Genomic DNA, 14907 nt, shown 5'->3' on the forward strand with positions numbered 1-14907 from the left:
TAGATAATTATTGCAGACATATCAGAGTTGAAGAGGTCAGGTGAATACCAAATGATGCCATATCAGTGTGTTTCCGGGGTTTGGGTGTAGGGGTATCTCTCATACTCAAGAGGAAAGGGATTGGTGGTGATTTTAACAAATTAGGGGAAGCTTATAGGAGAGAAAAATGCATTAGCATAATAGCCCAGGATTTTTTTTTTTTTACCGTGACCTTCCGTTTGATTGTATTTCATGGAGAATGACATGGTCACGTATAGAAATGCGAGCGTGACAAGATGCTGCTGCTCAAGTCAAGCCTTTGATTACAGGACGTGTAGCATCATGCAGGAAACCCTACAGGGCCATTTCCTGGGCTTTATCGTTTGTTTACAAACTCACACTGTACACTTATTGCAATTTTTAATTTAACCTTTAATCCATCAGGCAAGTCATTAAGAACTAGAAAGGGTGCTCAGAGAGCACAGACCTCCTCCAATGAATGCATTTTGCTGGTGTAACCGAGCTGAAATGGTTAAAGTCACTCAGGATACTGTAAATATTGGCCGCTTGCAAGTAAGCTTTTCAGTGGCGTAACTTAAGCTTTTCAGTGGCGTAACTTAAGCATTTCAGTGGGGTAACTTAAGCTTTTCAGTGGCGTAACTTAAGCTTTTCAGTGGCGTAACTTAAGCTTTTCAGTGGCGTAACTTAAGCTTTTCAGTGGCGTAACTTAAGCTTGTCAGTGGCGTAGCTGGTAGTGGTGTTTATGACTCGTCAGTATGGTGGTTTGGGAAGTTACAAGAGTGTCTTAAGGAGAAGGGAAGGCATGTTAAAAGCACAAAATACATCAATAGCAACAACTAATCATAGACACAAATAGCAGCTAAACAACAGCAGCTAAACATAAACACAAAAATAATAAGAAACAAGCATACAAAGACACAAACAAGCAAACAACAGTAATGGGGATATAGAGAAAGGACACATGAATGTTATGGGGACATTACTGTACAGGAACATGGCGGAAAAAACGTTGCGGGAATCAGTGAGAATGTCTGAGATGGCAATCTTTGAAGGCAGAAATGACTCATGACTGAGCCCCATTGGCATGTTTGAAGAACACAATACTCCCTTTTCTCTAATAAGCAACCAGTCTTAGGGGATGATCTCCCTCACATGACATTGAGGCCACATCAGAGGACATGCGGAATTGCAGATTAAAGCCAGATAGAGGCATCCGATATGCTGCATGTTTCCTGTGAGTTGGCTGAGGCTGACTAGAAAGAAGAGGGTTTTTGGCTGTTGTGTAACGGTACTTGGGGGCCGAGTGTCGCTGGGCGCGCGGTCGGAGCTGTGCTCTGTGACCCCTGACCCTGAGCTCTGTCCTCAGGCCTCTCAGTAGGAGGAAGGTTCTCCATGGTTACGAGGGTCCGTGGGGCCTCTACTCAAACAAACAGGTCATCCAAGGTGACCGTTTGAAAGTCAGGTTGCAAAAAAACTTGCATGTTTTGACAGAGATTTTTTTAAAGGCCCACTGTCACAAAAGTTCATAGTAAGACTGTGGAGAAAGGTTTACTATGGCATTTAAAAAACTAATTTCATCCACTTGAACACTTTTTGGGAAAGTCCTTCAAACGCTTTCATTTTTTATTGAATAGCTCATAGCCTTAGTGTTTTTAACAGTCTCCCATAGTTTGGAAAAATGTTTTATAAAAGGATGATGACACCAACACGGCTGTCAGACATTAAAGGCATATCTTCCCAGTACAGTGCAATCTCAAAATACTTCAAGAACATACCATTTCAAATGGCAGACAAGGCTTATGCAATGTGTCAGCGACAGAGAATACAGTACCAGCTCTTAACGCACAGGAGGACTCATTCCCTGTGCTCTCAGTAATGCTATGTTAGAATATTCTGAGGCCAACTCTAAGGTTGTAGCTAGCATGCTAGCTTTTCACTACAGCTTGAGCCTCATGCATGTTAATGATGCTAATGAACACGAGAGAGTGAAACAGATGGGTAGGATATTAAGGACTCTCAGATAAACAAGAGCGGTCTTAATTTGGAACGGCGAGATGTGAGGACGGCCTAGGGGTCCTGACGTTTGGGCCCTTCGGCGCATCACCCATCGCCCCATGATTCTAATCAGAGCAATGAGTCCACTGAGGCCTGCTGAGATGTATTCTCTCTCTCTCTCTCTCTCGCACGCGCTCTTCTCTCTTTCTCCCTCTCTCTCTCTTGCTCTCTCTCTCGCTCTCTCTCTCTTGTGCGCTCTTCTCCCTTTCTCTTTCTCTCTTTCTCTCCTTTCTTTCTCTTTCTTTCTCTCTCTTTCTCTCTCGCGCACTCTTCTCCCTTTCTTTCTCTCTCTGTTTCTCTCTTGCGCGCTCTGCTCTTCTCTCTCTCTCTCTCTCTCTATACAGTAGAATCCACTTATCTCGATGGAACACAGATCAGAATATATACAACACCGACCCGAAGAGGCATAATGTTCTGGCAATGTTCGCTGCCACGACAGCATATGCTGATGTGTCATTTGTTGTCAAGTGGGTAGACATGTAAGACTGTATCTGCCAGGGAGCCACAATTAACCTTTGTGTCCATGGGTCAATACTGTGCTCAAGCAAGCCAATACCAGACCAACCTTAGTTATGCTGACAGTATATCTATACGGATTATAGTTCTGTGGGAAGGCACTGCCAGCACTAGAGGAATGAATCTAGAAGAAACATACATTCATCTGACTTAGTTGACATTACCATTTTGAATGAGTTTGTTCTATTTTTTTACGGTGAAATTGTTCTTAGGTGCATTTCACATTAGTTTACTGAGCTGAAAATTCTTCCTGTAGTTTGCTGAGGGGATGACTAATGGGCTTGCCGTGGCAGTTCCAACAAGTTTCCTCACTTTTTTAAGTCAATGCATCACATTTCACAGTGATCTGAATTCGTACAATTTTAACTGTATGGATGTACTGTACAATTTTAACTGTACATTTTATGTACAGCTATTTTTTTGCTATTGCATTAATTAACTGTTAGGTATTGCATGAATGAACAGTTTAAACTGTACCTTTTATGTTAGATATTGTATGAATGAACAATTTAAACTGTATGTTTTATGTGTATGTTTTATGTTAGGTATTTTAATAATGAACAATTTTAAATGTATGTTTAATAATTTTATTGACAATATGAACTGTACATTTTATGTTAGGTATTGTATGAATGTACTGTAATTGTAAGTGTACGTTTCATGTTAGGTGTGATTTGCATGATTGTATTTATAGATTATTATGTCTCATGTCCTTTTATGGACCCCAGGAAGATTAGCAGGGCGTCAGCTAATGGGGGATCCATTCAATAAACAATAAACCATAAAAAAATTGACCTTATAATGGCCTATATGTGACTATGTCACATACTAAAGAAAGAACACTGTCACAAGCACAGAAAACTGCTGTTCCTGCAGAAAATCTTGGGTAAGACCAGCTACCTGGATCAGTGGCTGATATCACGGCGCCAAACAGGAAACAATCAGTCAGGACCAGGTCCCCTTCTGCTGCCTGACCCGCCCGGACCATCAGCCAGGCGAAACCGTACACACCGGCCCTGGGAGGGAGGGAAAAGACATGTGGTGAGGTCATCAGCCTGCCACGGCAAGCCCATTAGTCATCCCCTCAGCTGGGAGGAGCAGTGTGGTGTAACTGGGCCAGACGTTGGTGGAGGAGGAGGAGGGTCACCTGTCTGGTCTCCAGGGATGCTTAGCGCAGGTGGACACACTTAAGCCTGTCTGGGCCGGCTGGCCACCGTTTGTCTGGTGTGCTTACCAGCAGGCAGGCAGTTGGGGGGTCGGTGGTGGGGTGGAAGGAACTAGCCTAGCGTGCTAACGCTCTGGAAAGACCTCCACTAGTCTCGCATAGCCAGACCTAAATCCACACTTCGTTTAGTGCTGGAGAAAGGTCTGGCTGGACTCATTACCATTCGACGATAGGAGGGGAAAATGCTGTATTTATTTAAACCAATCACAATCATCTTGGGCGGAGCGGTTGCTAGGTTGTTGTTGTTTCTAGTCTCCAGATTGAATCTAATTGGGCGGGCAATCAGATCTGTGGCCACTGATTGGGCAGTAATAAACTGTAGATGAGGATAGATAGTAGGGCAAAACTCTTCAAAATGGTTCCACTACAAATATCTATTGTGCCCCACCAAGCAACAGACGAAGTGGGGGGGGGGGGGGGGGGGCTTTAAGTTGGCTAGCATCCCGTTGACAGTCAGTCAGTGAGAATCTGTAAGTCTGTCAGTCCCCCGGTAGTACGACAATCCACCACAGAAGTGGTGCCTTTCCAATGCATTTTTCATTGACAAGTACGTTTCGATTTTTCAGTCAAGTCAACTTGAGAGACCATGTACTTTCTACATCCACAGAGAGGAGAGCTTGAGGTGTTTAGTAGCACTAGATAGATATGTCTGTATTTCAACAGTCAGGTCCCCCTGTAGTACCAGAATCCCCTACAAATCTCCCTATCCCCTACCTGTCACCCTATGGGGACAACAAATAAAGTGAACATGAACTTGAAAAGGGGTGCCTTTTCAATTAATTTTTTCATTTTAAAGTACATTTGGATTTTTATTTAAAAAAAATATGTTTGGTGTCTCAGTATAGTCTGAGGTAAGTTTACTCGGGAAACCATGTACTTTCTACATCCGCAGAGAGCAGAGCTTGAGACGTTTAGTAGCCCTAGATGTCTGTATTTCAACATTCATTATATTGGACTGAAGATCACAGGTACATAGATTTGTTTACTCACTACAGTAGATGGAGACAGAGTAAGGCGGGGGGGGGTGGGGGGGGGGGGGGTGGAGGTTTCAGAATCGGTGAGAGGCATATCAACTATCAATAAGGATCAGTGATAATGGAGGAGAATGACCAATTTACCAGTCACAGTAGGTAAGAATTTATTCAACATGCCTGGAGCATAGAAAGTATGTCATCTGCCAGATTAATATCAGACATTATACTGTATTTCAAAAGATAATGCAGAGTGATTTTCATAAAAATATAGGCCTACATATATAAATGAAAAGCAGGAAAATAAGATGGAAGATAAAACACAATGCAAGATTATATCTGCTGCGCAGCACTGGGTGGGGCCGGGCGGAGTAAGTAACAAATGACAAATATATGAGGGTCTAGATCAGCGATGGGCAACTGGCGGCACACGGGCCGCATACGGCCCCCGCCCCCACTCAATGCGGCTCGCGAGTCAATTTCCAAATATCAATAAATTTCACCTGGTATCCAAATATCTGTTTTTTTCACAGTCATTGACGGCATTCGTCCACATTTGAACCGTAATCTACTGTCTACCGATAGAGGGCACAAGAGCGCAGTAGCCCAGTAGTTACAGGGGGCGATCACACCTGGGAAAGACGCTAGAAACGAGACGCTAGTAAAACCATTGATTTCCTATGATACTGACTTCCGGCGTCTTTTTCGACGGGCGTCTTTCAAGCGTCTTTTTTTGACACGCGTTCTTGCAGGCGTGTCAGTTTTGACGCGCGTTTGTAGACACTGAATTAAAAAAATGGAGCAACTTTTGAGCGTCAGACGCGAGTAGAGCCATTTCGTCATCGTCATATTTGCTTTCAAGCGTCTTTGAAGCGTCCGCGTTTCTAGTCTTTTCCAGGTGTGATCGCCCCCTAACTGTATCCTCTTGGTCTGCACTCTGTCGGCCTCCGCGACGACACCCCCAACACGTACGCCACGAAAACAAACATGGCAAAAAAAGAAAACTGGACCTAGAAAACCGTGTCTTCCAGACAGTACGGGAAACATCTTTTTACAGAATTCAAATTCAAACCAATGTGTATGGAGTCAAAATGAGGCCAGAAAGCATTGTAAACGTAAGTGAAGTATTGTAAACAAAAACATATGAATTGTAAACGTAAGTGAAGTATTGTAAACGTAAGTGAAGTATTGTAAACGTAAGTGAAGTATTGTAAACAAAAAATATATAAATAATCACTTAATTATTAAAAAATAAAATAAAAATTGCATTTACGATACTTTTTTGCGTTTACAAAACCTTTTCTGCGTTTACAACACTTTTCTGCCTTTACAATACTTTTTCTGCGTTTACAAAACTTTCTTGCGCTGCAAAACATTCTGGCCTCTCTTTGACGTGGGGGCGGGGCTAGATGAGTGGCGTGTCCAGAGAGGAAGAGGCGGAGTTTCGGGATGCCCACCGCCATATGAGCGCTGCTCAACGTTTTTTGGACTTTTTCTATGGTTTTGATTTATATATGGCGGTGGGCATCCCGAAACCCCGCCTCTTCCTCTCTGGACACGCCACTCATCTAACCCCGCCCCCACGTCAAAGAGAGGCCAGAATGTTTTGCAGCGCAAGAAAGTTTTGTAAACGCAGAAAAAGTATTGTAAAGGCAGAAAAGTGTTGTAAACGCAGAAAAGGTTTTGTAAACGCAAAAAAGTATCGTAAATGCAATTTTTATTTTATTTTTTAATAATTAAGTGATTATTTATATATTTTTTGTTTACAATACTTCACTTACGTTTACAATACTTCACTTACATTTACAATTCATATTTTTTTGTTTACAATACCTCACTTACGTTTACAATACTTCACTTACGTTTACAATGCTTTCTGGCCTCATTTTGACTCCATAAATGTGTTTAGTGTGCCTGGAAACAAAATCAGCCATGAAAGATTTCAACTTGAGTCGCCACTACAACACCCCGCACAAAGACAAATACGACATGTACACCGGAGCTGCCAGACCTCAGAGGAAAAATACATCGACAGCAGAGCCTTTTCACCAAAGCCAGGTGTCCTCTCTCAAGGCATCTTATGCCGATACTGATTCACCTGTGGGTGAAGGCTAATGGCTTTTGAGATGAATGCATGCTTATATGAAACACGTCATGGTATGAGATGGCAGCGTAAAAATGCACTATGAACATGAATATTAGTTGTTGCACTTAGTGTCAGTGTTAACATTTGTACATCATTTTTGAGACACTGTTGCACTGAAATAATATATCTATATTAGCTATATCACGCAGGAGTGTGGATGTTTTGTTTGTGTGCAGAGTTCATTAAATAAATAGAAGCATTAGCCTAATAAATCAATTTATATATGAAAATCTAAAAGTTCATACAATAAACTTTGATTACCGGCATATATTTTGTTCTTTTCATTAATGTAGTAACTAGTGGAAACCGGAGGCAATTGTAACAATTTGGGGTTTTGATGTCATTACTCAAAAACCTCTTGAACTATTTAGATATATGTAAGATGTAGGTAAGTTGTATCTGTGTTCTACTTGTTAACAGTCAACAAATGTTTTAACAAGCAATGCTAGAGTCACAATATTGTAACAACACACGTAATACCTTTATATAAATACCAAGGACCACAATAAACTAATTCCTACACTGCCTACACTGTAAAATGTGTCAAAAAGAATTTGGGTAACACTTTACATTAAGTGTGCATTAACTACTATGTAGGCTAACTACTATGTAACTACATAGTAGTAAATGCATTTATTACATAGCAGTTACTAGTATTACTATGTAACTAAATACTATGTATAGTATACCATGTAAATACTATAGTGTAATTACACTACACGTCTTACTTGCTGACTTAGTGTAGTTACACTATAGTATTTGCATGGTATATATAGTATTTACATAATTACTAGTAACTACTATGTAATAAATGCATTTACTACTATGTAGTTACATAGTAGTTAATGCACACTTAATGTGAAGTGTTACCAGAATTTGTATAAACATTTAAACTGAACACAACACTTTTCTGACTTTTTAGAAAAAAACAATCTATTTTGATGCCACACATGACATAAGCTAGCTAACAGCGTTACAATTGCCCCCAACTGTACCACCCATGACACAAGCTAACAAAAATATCAAATGTCAGACAAAAGACAGATTTAAATTCATAGCTATTAAAGTTTAAGACACTATGAGGAAAATACTGTAGTTGAAAATATTTACTTTCATACCTCAAAAATTAATCTTGGCAGAAAAACTTTGCTACGTATGAGATATAAATGTATCCTTTGGCAGGCAGAGAGAGATCATCACAGAGCATGTGCATAATGAGTTTCATGGTTCTATCATTCTATCATTTCTTATTGGTGTAATTTGAGATCTTACAATTGCCCCCAGTCTCCTCTAATTGGCTAATTGAGTGATGGGGTTACAATATCCTACTGGTGGAAGTGCATGATTACAATCTGGCCCTCGGGTAGTGAGGATAAAAATGTTGTGGCTCTCTCTATAATCAAAGTTGCCCATGCCTGGTCTAGGTGAACACATACTGTATACACACAATGGTGCAGGCATGTTTTCCTGTTAACTGCTACAGTTAGTAGATGGAACAAGGTTTGAGGTTGTGACATGGCCACAGCTCATTTCTGAACTGCCCACTGACATCAGGACTGCTCATATTTAACCATACCTGTAGGCTCAAAACTCTTCTCTTCAAGAAGTACTACCAAGATTGTCCCTCTTAAGCACCTATTGTTTTTTAGTTATTTACTTTTGTACTTTTAACTTAAGCACTAGATTATACTCAGTCACTTTTTTAGAAAGGATATGCACTTGTGAGTTCTGGTGAATAGAAGTACACAAACTTCCTATGTTAAATGCAATTATGTAAGTCACTTTGGATAAAAGTTTAATTCATCTAAATGACTAATGCGAAGAGCCAAAGACATGCAATGCTGTTGCTAACTAGTCAAATAAAAATCTTAGCTGTGTTGTTGAAAGTTGAAGATTGCGGGTGGATGACATATTGGTTGAAATTGGTTCAGTCCAACAACTGTACGCAAGCACACGGCTATATAAGACATCGCACAGACAGGACAGTGTCTCTTCTCGGGAACCACCGGCTTTACTGCCATTTGTCACTGAAAAAGCAATAAAAGTCAATTGCATCGTACTTCTGCATGCCTCAAGTGCCTTTCTGATTTGTACTTTGATTATTTTGACTACTGACCAAGAATATAGTGAATTATTTTACACAAGTCACAGCTAGACAAACACAGAAATTCTGCATGGACCTTAGTAGACATAAATACTGTGATGGGAATGAATTGTGGGACTGTGGACTGAGCATGGATTCACTGACTGATTTGATTGGATTGGACACAGGAGGCAATGCGACAAAAGACTGGTCTGATGAAGTGATGCAAACAAAATAAACAGGAACAGCTACAAACAAACCAGTAATAGCTACAAATTAAATAAAGTAAAAAAATAAAAAACCTCACAGAGGACAGGAGTATGCATTAGCATTTTTATTCTGCATCCCCCTGGGCTTGAACTCTTGTTGAGCTACCTGCCATGTGAGAAGCCATAGATGGTTTCACACCGACTTAAAAGATCACAATCACAAGGGTTGCACATACTGTAAATGTCACAGGTGCATGTAATATGGAGGTTTCAGCAGTTTCCACAAAATGTGTTAAAATAAAGGCTTCACGAGAGGCAAAAACCAAAACCAAAGACTAAACAATAAAACCAAGCTATACACTCAAGTGGAGAACAAAAGCGTACAGTCTTACAGTTACAAGCTGGCACAGGACAACACCAGGGACAGCGCGCAGCTACAGCAAATAATGAACAGACAAAGAACAAGAGGGGAGCTACATGTAGGCTATATATACACAAACTAACAAGACAGGTGAAACCAATCAAACAATCAGTGGTACAGATGTCCTCTCAATCAGAGTCAATTTAGCCAGTTGTAGTCCTAGGGTCTGCTAGTGGGGCAGGGTTGCCAACAACAACGTCTCTGATTGGTGAAGACATTGCTGTTGCACTATAGGATTGTGGGTAGTGTATTTTTTCCTGTATGAACAGCAGTAGTTTGAGCGGACAGACTTGCAAAAAAAATACAGTTTTTGAGAAAAAAAAATCGGAACATTTTCACACTACATCTACCATGTCATGAAAAATGAAAAATTTGTGAAGACTGTTTGTGGAGGACAGTCTGAAGATGTAGTGTAGTAACTGAGGTGTCAATTGACCAAAAAATGTGGGAGGAGTAGGGTTTGATAGGTCTTACAGTTTTTGAGAAAAACAGTGATGGACTTCATAATTCCTGCCAGCTCAAAGCATATGGACGTTTCTGCTCACTTGGATTAATTTACAGGTTGGTGGTGGTTGCAAAGTGATAGCATGTACAGTATGGCTGATTTGTTATGATTTTTTTTTTTAAGCTTTAGGGTTAGACTATTGGCCCCCAAAGCCAGGGGAGGACGTCTGGCATAGGACTGGACCTCTGTGCACATTTTGGTGATTTTTCATGCATGGGAAGTCAGACTTCCTAGGAAGAAGAAGATTCAGAATATTGGCAAATACAAGAGGGTTCGGCAGCTGAGGCTGCCCGGCCCCTAATAAAGATAAGAATCAAGTAAAACTCACTGTAAAAATGACAATTGAATGAAATACTGTACTGGAGATATACATTAAAAAAGAAAGAAAAGTGCAGTAGCCCGCAAGTGCAAAGGGAGCTAGTTAAAAGCTAAAGTGAAGAGATACATTTTTAGCTTTCTTTTAAAACTATTTAAGCTGGCTTCCCTGATATCTATAGGTATTGTGTTCCATAGCTTTGGGCCATAATTGACAAAGGCTGCACTCCTGATCATCTTCCGACTGCTGCTGGGAACTTTACTTACTTAGTAAACCAGCAGTGGATGATCACAGTTTTCTTGAAGGCTGTGTTGACATGAGAGTTAGCAATGTAGCTTGGTCCTAGTCGCCTATTAAGGGCTTTGTATATTAGGAGGAGGATCTTAAAATCAACTCTAAATGTTACTGCAAGCCAATGCAGAGCAGCTAAGACTGGACTAATCTCCTCTTGGCCTTTGTTAATAGTCGGGCTGCAGAGTTTTAAATGAGCTGAAGTGTCTCTGTTTTTGGGGAGAGGCCAGTGAAGAGTGCATTACAGTAATCCAGTTGGCTTGAAATAAAAGCATGAATCAATGTTTCTGCATCCGTTTGATTTATAAATGGCCGTTTCTAAGGTAGAAAAATGAGGTTTTCGTCACCTTGTTAATATGGGACTTAGATCTGAATCTAGGATAACACCAAGACTTGAATAAAAGCATGAGTAAATGTTTCTGCATCCGTTTGATTTCTAAATGGCCGTACTTTAGCTATATTTCTAAGATGAAAAAATGAGGTTTTCATCATCTCTTTAATATGGGACTTGAGGCTTAGATCTGAATCTAGGATAACGCCAAGCATCGTAACCTCAGGTTTAATCCAGGATGTCAGTTTCCCCAGATTTTTCCTCTTTTTGTTTTAGGGCAGATCAGTAGGATTCCAGTCCTGTTACTTGATAGACATCCCATAATGATCTGGTATGTCAGCGTGTCCTCCTGGGACCCCTCCTCCCCTTCTCGTAACCCTGTTGCCACAGCAACATGTCACGCCCTGCCCTATGGATTCAAAACTGGGGCTTTGAGGCTGAACTGTGACAAGATGGCTATCACATATCTGTAGGGACATCTGAGGGGGACAGATGTTTTCAGTGAGAGTGTCTCTGTGATTCTCAGTGGGGAGGAGCACCTTCCAGGCTGTAGTAATCCCAGCAAAATGCTGTTGCTGAATAGAAGTGTTTCTCACTTCCAGTAGGTATCCTGCATGACAAGCCCCCTTGAGAATTTGACCGCCTGATTTACAAGGACCGTGATTGGTCAAGCCCCAGTTCCTAAGAGTCAAAGAATGCTCACGTGACAAGACATGTCAAACCATGTCCTATTATACCGGGAGAGAGAGAGATAGAGAGAGAGAGAGAGAGAGAGAGAGAAGCAGATAAACATCTTTAACCTTTTCTTACAAAAGATTGCATTACCCAGTTGCTACATACAGATAAATAGAGCGGGTGTGAACTTTTACAACAAGCGAGTTCAGGGAGGGGTCCTGTGCCCTTGAAAACTGTATAGACTAATCTGTTCTTGGGCATCAAAAACTGGTATAAAACTCTTAAAAATGTATTTCATCAAGCGTTCCATGCTGTAGAAAGTGCGGTTGCAACAACAGAATACTTGACTCATGGCCAAACTGTCTAAACCAGCACAAAGACAAGTTCTCACTCTCTTTATCCTCCAAAGCCATGTCTGCCATCTAGTGGTCAGACTTTGTCACTGCCATCAATAAATTGTATTCCATTGTAGTGCTTTAATTAGCTTTCATTTTTTAAATTAGCACAATCATAAAGAATGACACTCCATTGTAACCACGACATTAAAGAAGTATATAGAAGCAATCTGAGTGAAAGAGAGAGAGAACATTAGAGAGAGACACTGATGCTGTCTAAATAAAAAAATTACATTAGTGGCTGTTATATGTCAATACAATGTGAATTACTGTGCAGACATTTTTTGTGTCTGTTTCACTACATTTTGAATATGGGTGAAGAATGGCTTATTTTTTAATGAGCATTAAGATACAGCATTCTCCCAGTTGTATTTCAAGCCGAGCTTCATAAATGTACAGTGGAGACATATTCTTATTTCAAGGTCATACTCACCCTATGATCCCACAGGTGATGATTGTCCCCAGGAAGGCAAAGGTCAGAATTGATCCCAGATTGTCAATGAATCGTCTCTGCAACAGACAACATTCAAAACACATCAATGAGACACACACAGTCTCATAGACACACAGACAGACACACAGACAGACACAGACACTCACACACAGGCAGACACGCACGCACGCACACACGAGCGCTCACACACACACACACACACACACACACACACACACACACACACACACACACACACACACACACACACACACACTACAGTTCCAAAACAAAGCATAACTCATCCATTCAACAGCAGGTACTTTTTCCATGCCAAAACGCATCCATCAAAAGTGCAAAATGGTCCCTTTAGCATGGCAGACGCCTCACCTGATTAAGGGAGTATGCGCCGTGAAAGATGATGGGTGGCAGGAACAGGCTGAATAGGACTTCCGGGTCAAAGGTCATCTGTGAGAGACAGAGCCATTCTGTTAGTCCCTGACACTGCTGTCGGCCGACTGAGGAGGGGCTTTACTGGACATGACAACAGGAAGGACAGCCGGCCGTCAGCAGACTCGATTGGAGATGTTCGGTTCGCACAAACTCAATTCTGTCTTTCGTGATACTGTACCTATCTCAAGAGCTGTCGAGAAAGACGTTGAGACGTTGCTATGACTTTACGTTATCCCCTAACCATATTATACATTTGTTATTTCACTCTTTTTTGGGGAATTTGAGAAAGAATGAGAAAGTACACTGTGCATTACATATTGTCATTTTTATATTGTCACATTACACTACTTACAGTAATAAACTAAGCCTTCACATAGAAAGTCCCAGGACTAGAGAGGGTCAAGGGAATTATCTAGGTGTATAGCAGTATGCTCAGACAACGGATGCTAAATCAAATCAAATCAAACTTTATTTGTATAGCGCATTTCATACACAGAGGCAACACAATGCGCTTTACAGAGAGCAATGGGAGGGTGGGCATAGGTCCCACCCCTACATATTCCAGGGGAACATGTATACTGTACATAAAAAATCAGGGCCTCCATTCTGAACAAACGGTCTCTTTGTTGACTTCTTCAGAGTATTAACAAATCAACAGGGTGTGCTTATTCTATTCACCCAATCTCTCCACTGTAGCCTATGCAATGAAAGAAGCTTGCTATAGTCATGATTGCCCATTTAACTAAGTCAGGCCGAGGAAAGAGCCTGGGGATCTTAGAGTGATATCCAATTAAGATAACAAACACCTCCTCTGTTTTCCCTTCCCAAATTGTTACCATGTAATCTTTGACAATTTTGTAATCAGGAAGTTGCATTACGCTGTGGAAAATTCTATTTCAGACGAAAGGGTGGAATGTACAGAATTCATGTTCTGGCTGAAAATGTCATTAAAATGTCTATTAAAGTCTATGGTCACTGCCCTCTGGGAAAAGCCTGGATTCCAATTAAAAAGCACACATCAGGCCAACGGGAATATTATATTCGGAGAGAAATTAAGTAAGTAGGTAAAGTTGCTGTATAGTGATATTTGATGGCCAACAATAACATGTGTGTAAGGCTGTTATTACATTAGGCGTGTGTGTGTGTGTGTGTGTGTGTGTGTGCGCGTGTGTGTGTGTGTGTACTGTATGAGAGCACAAGTGTACAGTACCTGTATGCAAGTGCGTACGATTTTGAATCATGTGACCATAACTTAGTTTCCCATGCTAATCCTTATCTCCCCTCAACAGCTTGGAGAGCTACAAGCAAAGAGTTATCTCTGTAATTCTGAACGGAAACTGCTGAATTATTATACCGTACATCTATTATCAAATTTCAATACAAATTACTTTATGCAACAATTATCCACACAGAAAAATGTTTTGCTTATTGCCATGAGAGAAAACCTCATTAATACTGACTAATAAGGACAGTGTAATATTCGTATGCATATTGTCGGAATTTAATGTTAGAGGTTGTTATGTTATGTTATGGCCACCAGTACTGCCAGCATCACACTCTCCTGGTTAAGGTGTGTTGTCTACACTAATTGCCTATTCAGCTGAGCACTAAATATAATCAGAGCCCACGCTTTAACGCCCCTGCTTCCCCACAGCACATATCTGATGGACTCTATAATGCAACGAAATCCATATCTCTCCTGCTATAGGGCCTCTATGTATCAGGCTTAATGGCTTGGAGGCTGCCAGACCCACCTAATGGTCGTGTGGTCGCCCACGCTGGACTGTTAATGAAAGCCTTCCATTGTGAGGGGCCATTGAGTGTGAGGCTATTAGTGTAAAGTTATGCTTGCCCTGAGTTATGCACGGGGTGCATTGTCCAC

Source organism: Borostomias antarcticus, assembly GCF_949987555.1.
Source record: "Borostomias antarcticus genome assembly, chromosome: 2".
Lineage (NCBI taxonomy): Eukaryota > Metazoa > Chordata > Actinopteri > Stomiiformes > Stomiidae > Borostomias > Borostomias antarcticus.